We start from the raw sequence: 9,668 nt of genomic DNA, 5'->3' as shown, positions 1-9,668 counted from the left end.
TGGTAATTGTATACTAATAATGCAATGAACAGAATGGCTAGGAATCCAAATCCCTAATTGTATTAGGGTTTCGAGGTTAACATCCATCAATCAGATGGGGTTGTGGTCACAGCTCCTCCTCTTTCAAGTCTCACGAATTGATCCATGATTTTGAAGGTGTTTGTCGGTGTCGAGGTTTGCCAACGAGGTGGTGTTTATAGCTACAATAAAACAAGACTTTAGTTACAGATTTTTCTATTACTGAAGCCTAAAAATCTATCACAAATAGTTTTTGTGATCAATTTTATGATAGAAAAATCCATCATTGAAAATCTAGTCACAAAAAAAATTTGTGATGAAAATTTCCATCACAGATTCTATCACAAATAGTAAACGATATTCAGAACAAAATCCGTCACAATTCGTGATGAAATTTTATGATGGATTTGTGACAAAAATTTATGATGGATCAATGATAAAAATTTATGATGGATTGTCCATCACAACATTCCGTCACTGATCTATTACAAATCTATCATAATATTCAAAATAAATCTATCATAAATTTCTGTCACAAATTTATCATAAAATTTTATTACTAATCTATCATAAATCTATCACAACATTCGGAACAAATCCATTACAAATGCATCACAAAATTTTATTACAAATTTATCACAAATTCCATCACAAATCCATCACTAAAATATCAATAAACCACTCAAATATTCTTTATCATTCATGACATTATATTTTTTTAAAAAACTATAAATATCAAGATAAAAATTAAATTATAGCAAAATATTATATTAATTTTTCACAAAATGTTACACAATAAAATAGTTTAGAATCTAAAATAAGTTATCACACATCTAAATGGTTATGATTAGGTTGAGAGGCACATGATTGGTTGAGTTCCGACATCATAGCATGAATTGTTTTCTTCATTTCTTCCTGCATTATTTTCTTCATTTGAACCATCTCCTGCTGCAGCTCCTGACGTACCTCCTGATATATCTCCTCTCACCATTGGTCATGTTGTTGTGTAATTAAATGCTGAACTTGCTCCTTAATGAGATGCTGTACTGAAGAAGCAAGATATCTCGATGTTGCTGAATAGGAACTAGCAATATATCTCAATAATAGCTTAAGATCTTTTTTAGATCCAAATCCATATAATCTTTTCTTATTTAGACCCCCAATTGCTTGGACCCATGCATCTGGATCAAACTCAGATTGAGACGAGACATCTAAGCCATACTTAGCAGTGAAGGTCACAGAATATTCTTTCTAAAATCATTAGAAATACATTAATTTATTACTCATTACAATACATTAATAAAAAATAAATTTATCATTAAGTAGAATAAGTAAACTTATCGAACCTCTTTTAGATTTATTGTCCACAAAGTCATCCAAACTTCCCTCTTATTTGTGGATCGGCTCAAATGCTTCAAGTTGCATCGATGGCCTACCCAACTCTATAGTCTAAAAAAAAATAATAATAAAATTATGAGAAAGTATATATAAATAAATAAATAACTGAATGATAAATATTTTAAAGTAAATAAAGTATAGTTTAATGCACCATTCTTCTTTTATGCATAGAAAATATGATTGAACCATTCGTATGTTTAGTGATTTCATCATCTTTCTTTATCATGCAATTTTTACATGCAGCTTTCGATTTATCCTTCCATTTTGAAAAATTTTATATATCAATCAATTTATTCCAAATATCTGGTGTGATCCAAATAGGCCCATGACCTTTGGCCTCAAAAATATCCTCTTTATCTCCGGCCTTCTTTAAGACATCCTTTCTTACTTGATTAAGCATACTAAAAAATTATCTTTTAGAAGTCTACTCCCATACATACTTAATCTCAAAATTTTGGTCCTTAAAATATGTGTATTTCTCTTGATAAAACTCAAAAATATTTAACTTTTAAAAAATTATCATGAAAGAATAAATAATTACTTTATCCAAATCTAAATTGACTAAGTAATCCATTATTTCATAAAATTCTAGTAGAATCTCTCCTAAAATATGAACATCTACCAAATTTTATACCTACATTATAATTAACATTATACTTTCAAATTAATTTTTCAAACACAATATAATTTCACTAATCCAAAGATTACATATTCACATCCCAAAGATTACACATTCACATCACATGGATTATCTTTTAAATTAAAATAAAAGACTTCTCCTAATTACGCATAATTATTTGGAGATGTTGTCAAATTCCATCAATATTTTTTATTTTTTTTTCTTTTGCTCTTGAACTATAAAAGATTATCTAAAATTTGTTCTATAAAAGATCATGAATCTCTATTGGCACCATCATCCATTTTTCTCAAGATTGTGAGAAGTACTGCTTTATCGTCATAACAATAGCATGAGTCATTAAACGATCAACAAAGCTGTGAAAAATCTAATAAATTATGAAATATAGTTTAAGATATATAAATTTATATATTAATATAATACACACACACACACACACACACACACATATATATATATATATGTATGTATAATCAAATTTCAAAAATACCCTTTATTCATCATTTCTAATGATTGTCGATTTACAGGATCGTTAGGTACTTGGATCCCCTGATTCATGCCTCTCGTCCTAGACAAGATCGATGGAACATGATCACCATCGACATATTCCTCAAGTTGATCTGAAGAAATAGCTCTCCGTATGCATCTATAGAGATAGTGTCGGTGATGAGTTTGAGGATCCCTCTTCATATTCTCCTTGTGATTTTGAACCTATCATTCTATCTCTCACTAAGTTTCATCTATTAGTACCATCTTTAACCAATATACCTGCAATCCAAAATAAAATTTATATAATATATTAGTGGCTTTTTATTTTATCTTAAAGTCTAAAATACTTAGTTATATGCATGAAGAGATAATATTCATAAAAATATAGTAAACTTCATGATGAAATAATCTAATATTAATAAAAAGCAAAGCATCAATTACAATATATAATGGCCAAATGAGCAAATAAACAAAATATATTCTAGATAAAAAGCCACATATGGATAATGTGATGGATATGCACTACAATCAGAATCCAAATCTATTCTATGAATACAAAAAATTATAAGAAAAGTATAGACAAGTCAATCATATATGTCATCATCAGTGTTAAAAAATTGATCCTCGTCATCTTCTTCTTCAAGCTCATCTTCAAACTCCTTAAATTCTTTTTCTTCTTCTTTCTCCTCCTCTTCCTTCATAGGTTATGCTAAATTATGCTCTTTCTTTTCATCTACAATGTCTACATGACCCCTATCAATGAGAATATTTAGGTCATTAAAGTTAATTGTTGGTACAATCGGCTTTGTACTAGATATCTCATCTTCTTGGTAAACCGCTTCAATTATGGGAATCATATTTTCATCTTGTATTTCACTTAAAGAAAGATCAACTCTACTCTTAGCTTTAATTTTGTACACTGTCCACCAATCTCTCTTTTCCCTATTTTTTGATGGATGACTCATGTAGTATACTTGTTGAGCCTATTGGGCCAACACAAATAGCTCATTTGTGGATAGTCTATATTTGTGTTTAATTTTAACGAGACCATGATGAGGATGTAGTCTTAATCTCTTTTTTATATCGTACCAATCACTTTTGAATAAGATAATCTTATTTTCAACATTAAAATACTCCAACTCTAATATCTTAACCAACATGACATAATAGTCATGTTCATTATCATTATAGCAATTTTCTTTCGCACAAATACTACTGTTCATTGTATCTTTCCCTTATTGTAGTTGTATGTGAAAGTTGAAGCCATTTGTGAAATATCCTTTGTAGTACTTTACCATATGTGAAAGGCCTTGTGCTATTTGTATGATGCGGCTATCTACTTGATTATTTTTTTTATCATCTATTAATAAAATAATGATTAGGACATACATTATCATCGTATGAGAAGAAAAAAATTTGAAAGTATTTTGAACTTACAAACTGCCTAAACCAATTTGCAAACTCATGTCCACATAATCTCTCTATCTCCTCATCACCTATACTTGGGTCCAACTGTGTTAGATATTCATCATATTTCCTATAATTTAATTATAGTTAGTTTATTAAGATAAATACATAATCACTTATTCATAATATAAATCTCTAATACTTACTTGATAAATGACATAATTTCATGGATATTTAACAAAATATAAATATGTACAGCTTTGTACTCATCATTAGACATCATTCTTCGGAAGTTATCAGAATCAAATGGTCGATCAGGATGGCAAAAAATAGAAAGATGTCCCATGGATTCTATATCTCCCCAATCATCATTGCATGGGATTTGACTTAACTTTGTTTAGATACTTGATTAAAAAAAAATAAGCAGAATCTAAAAATTTTTTGTGTGATGTATGCCTCACAAATTGAACCGTCAACACAGGTCTTATTTCGCACATTCTTCTTCAAATCATACACATACCTAATTTATATAAACATCATTACAAAAATTAACATATAACAACTTCACATGCTTAGAGTTAAACTAAAAGCTTATAAAAGTTTGGAAGGCTTACGTCTTAAAAGGATACATCCAACAATACTGTACGAGCCCACCAACTTTTGCCTCACAGGCTAGGTGAATTAGTAAGTTCTCCATGGCATCAAAAAATTTTGGAGGGAATATCTTCTCAAGTTTATATAGAGTTTTCACAATATTCTTCTTAAATGTCTCCATATGATAACTTGGAAAACTATTGAACATCTGTCCCTGAAGAAATTGCTAATCTTGGTTAATGCATCCCACACTGAGTTGGACAATATATCACGAAATGCAAGTAGGAGTAATCTTGCCATAAACACATGACAGTCATGACTCTTAAATACGTATATCGAAGATCTTTCGTGTTCACAGACTGAGATATGTTTGAAGTATAGCCATCTGAAAGTTTTAGCTCTTGAAGCCAGAGACATACATTGTTTGTTGTTCCATGCTTAGTGTGTAAGAAGCTTTAGATTTTATAACTCTTCAATTTAAATGCACCAATTCCAACTCTGGATGCTTGCAATACTTCTTCAAGTCCTCTCTAGCTTTTAGATTGTCTTTAGTTTTGCGCTTAATATTTATCACCATGTAGAAGATGTTTTCAAACATATTTTTCTCAATGTACATCGCATCAAGATTATGATGAATCAAGTTAGTGTGCCAATGGAGTAGCTCCCAAAAGATACTCTCCTTCATCCAGTTATATTCTTTATCAAATCCAGCTATCTTTTGATTACCATATTTTTTCCAAATGTGATGTTAGGGAGGACAGACACTCGAGTCAACATTTCATCATAGAACAATCAAGGAGGTGGCAAGTCCTTCACAATGACTTCTTTTTTGAATTTATCCTTTTGTTTTTTATAAGGATGGTTTTCGAGCAAGAACTAAGGGTGACAATCAAAATATGACCTCTTTTTTCCACTCTCAAGTACAAAAGATTTAGTATGCTCTATATAATAAGGATATGCCTGAAGGAAAGATCATCGCTCAATCGACAGAATCAGGATGCAATGAAATTCAAAAATTTTATCTAGCATGCGATCCAATCGAGATAACATCTTGATCTGTGCTAGATCATTATAATGATGATTATAATGATGATCGCATCATCTTCTTTACGTTGATAGTAATATATCACTATCCCATGATCGTGGAGTTGAAGTTTATTGTCGAGCCGCACATATATCCGGCCTCTATAGATATTTACTTAAGCTCGGACTAGGATACCTTCTCCGACTTTGATCTATCTTCACCAAGATGGATCAGCAAGCCCTGGATCAGCCTTCGATCAGATCTTTGGTAGAACCTCGATCAACCCTTAAGCACGGTCTTCTTCTTTTTTCATGCAGATCGATCAGCACCCGACCCTTCGAGCACTCCAGTGGATCAGCCCAACACCTTTGGGCATGGAAGAGGAGGAGAGAGTAGAGAGGTGAGGGAGATGGTGTGAATAGAGTATGAAAGCTGTCGAGAATAGAATGAATAAAACATATAACAGGGTGGCCTATTTATAGAATTAGAAACCTAAGAGTCCTAGGGCTTTAAGTCATCAAATGAATTAAAGAAGAAGGACTCCTAGCATCTAGCACCCCTTCCCTCTCATTTCCACATCATTTCTTTATAGAATCTCTACGAGAAAATAAGGTGTGTGCCATCTTAGATAAAGATAAAGCTTGTAAGCACCATCAGAATTAAATGGTTGAATCTCTAGGTGCGGTTGCCGTATGTTTCGATTTTTCTATCATGAGTTTCGATAAAAAATAAATTAAGGATAACTCGTTAAATCTGATTCTTATCATATGTTGGATTCAATCCACTTAAGTTCATTGTGAAACCTTATGAAAATATCTTTCCATCCTTCACACTGCCATGACCATGGATTTAGGATTCAGTGTCATGATCTACATATAACTACTTATCTACTAAAGTTGATAGATCCCATCTAGTGCACACTCTATTCCTACAATGAACTACTACAGTCAATATATATCTCAAATTTTGTATGGCTAGAAGATCAAGTTATTGTGTAGTCAAACTATAGTAATTTCACTGTGAACAGCTGAAGCACTGCAGATTTAAGAACCAAACATATTACAATAGCATCGAGTTAGTCACTGATGAGAAGGTGACATTCTAGTGACTACTCATGATTGATCATGCTCAGTACCTTTATTCCTAACAAGCATTTGCACTTTTACTCTGATGTCTCCACACCATATATTCAAGATCTATCTATCCTAAGAAAGTGATCGTGCATCAATCTCTCCGAATCAAGCACCATCTCCATGATGATCCTGCAATCGAAAGTAATTTATAAATTAATTATTAACGACACATGTGTCAAATTTTCAACTTTTAAGAATAAGTGTCATTATACCTATTAACTTAATGGATGATATATAAACACAATTTAACATAAATATGTATGAAAAAAATCTAATTTTAATAATTTATAAGTCAATATTATAAAATATGTCTTTAAAAAGTTTTACAAGTATCGGTCAATCTGACTTTCAGGGCATATATCTAACAACCTTCCACTTGACCTAAAATCAATTAGCTACAAATCTAAGTCTCATCTTTTCAAGATGGGCTTCAGTCTTTTATTGGCTCAATTGCTTCATCAGTGGGTCAGCCACGTTGTCCACGGTGTCGATTCTCTTCACCTCAACATATCCTTTTTCGAGGTGATCACAGATGAGTGGAATCATCGCTCGATGTGCTTGAATTTTTGGTGAGACCTCAGCTCCTTAGCAAGGGCTACAGCATCAGTGTTATTGTAGAATAGTGAGACAACATTTGATGGCATCACATCTAACTCCGTAATGAACTTCTTGAACCCAAATACCTCCTTAGCAGCTTTTGATGCAGTGATGTATTCCACTTCATGGTGGAGTCTGCTATAACAGGTTGCTTGAAATTTTTTTTAGCTTACAGACCATTATTACATAAGAAAATACTACTTGATGTCGACTTTCGATTATCAATGTCAGATATAAAGTCTGATCAGTATATCCCTGCACCCTTAATTCTTCATTTTTAATGACCAAAAATATATCCTTAGTCCTTCTTAAGTACTTAAGGATACATTTCACAGAATTATAGTATTTTTTTCTAGATTCAACTGATATCTACTCGTGATACTCATAGCATGGACGATATCAGGTCATGTATAAAGCATGATGTACACGAGGCTCTTTATGATGTGTTGGGATCTTTCTAGAGATGATTCTATCTTTTTGATGTGTTGGGATACATTTTCTTAGAGAGATAGATTTTATATCTGAAGGGTAAAATCTTCTCTTAGAGTTTTCTATGCTGAATCTCTTCAGCACCTCCTCAATGTATATTTTTTGTAATAATTCTAGCATCCTTTTAGATCTATCTCTGTAGACCTTAATCTCCAAAATAAAGATGCTTCTCCTAAATCTTTCATGAAAAATTTTTTAGACAACCATAATTTGACCTACGTTAATATGAAAATATTATTTCTAATTATAAGGATATCATTCATGTACAATACGAGAAAAATGACAGCACTCCTATTGACCTTTTTGAAGATGCACGGCTCCTCTTCATTTTTTATAAAACCAAACGATTCGATTACAATATTAAAATGTGTGTTCCAACTTCGAGATGCTTGTTTGACTTCATAAATGGATCTTTGCAGCTTACAAATCTCATGATCTACATCACTGAAAGTGAAGCCCAATGACTGCTCCATATAGATATTTTTCTCAAGATATCCATTAAGAAAAATTATTTTCATATCCATTTGCCATATCTCATAGTCGAGACATGCTGCAATGGCAAGTAGTGTCCAGATGGATTTAAGCATGGCAACTGATGAAAAGATCTTCTGATAGTCAATACCCTCGCATTGACCATACCTTTTAGCCACAAGTCTAGCCTTAAAGGTCTCTACCTTTCTATTCAAATCAATCTTTCTCTTGTAGATCCATTTACATCTAATAGATACTATACTTGCTGGTGGATCTATTAAGGTCCAGACTTGGTTTGAGCTCATCCAGTCAATTTCTGACTTCATTACCTCTAACCATTTTTTGAAATAGATATCTGATATCGTCTGGTCATAGATTTTGGGATCATCACCATATACCCCATTCCCAGTGAGGAATATTTCCTCAACATCCTCTATAATAATATCTAAGTATCTCTCAGGAGGATGAAAAATTCTACTAGACTTATGAAGTGGAGGAGGAGATGGGTGGACTAGCTCTAATTGAATCGATTCCTTAGGTTTCGAAGTTCATTGTTCTTCAAAAATTTTCTCTTCGAGCCAATCTGCCTCCCTATGCCTCCATCTTGAATAAACTATTTCTTTAAAAAAATAGCATTTCGACTCACAATCACATTATGGTCTTTCAAAATATAGAAATAATATCCTAAAGACTCCTTAGGATATCCTATAAATTGATCTTTTAGGGATTTAGTTTCTAATTTTCCACCTATTGTGTTTTGATATGGGCCGGATAATTTTAAATCTTGAGATGACTCAGACTTGATTTCTTATCATGTCATAAGAATGATTTTAGATGGAATCCTATTCAGCAAATAGATTACAGTTAATAGACTATGACCCAAAAAAAAATAGAAGATTTGTAAAGCTTATCATGGATCGAACCATATCTAATAGAATTTGATTTCTCCATTTTAAATCCTGTTGAATTGAGGCATTTCAGATAAAGTCCATCATGAGATAATGCCATACTCCTTGAGATAACTTAGAAATTTCTTACTAAGGCATTCATCTCCTCAATTTGATCGAAAAACTTTAAGAAATTTTTTAATTTATTTTTTACTTTATTTTTGAATTCTTTAAATTTTTCAAAGGCTTCAGACTTATGTCTCATAAGATATACATACCCATACTATGAGAAATCATCAGTAAAATTATGAAGTAGAGATAACCTCCTCTGACTAGCACATCAAATGGGCCACAAACATCATTATGTATCAGAGCAAATATCTCTGTGATCCTTTCTCTGTGTTCTATAAAAGAAAGCTTGGTCATCTTTCCTTGAAGGCATGACTCACAAATTGGATATGATTCGAAAGTCAATGGATCCAAAAGTCTAATTTTTTCTAATTTGTTAATCCTATATTCTTCTA

The sequence above is a fragment of the Elaeis guineensis genome, chromosome 7, assembly GCF_000442705.2.
Source record: "Elaeis guineensis isolate ETL-2024a chromosome 7, EG11, whole genome shotgun sequence".
Lineage (NCBI taxonomy): Eukaryota > Viridiplantae > Streptophyta > Magnoliopsida > Arecales > Arecaceae > Elaeis > Elaeis guineensis.
This window is presented reverse-complemented; position numbering follows the sequence as displayed.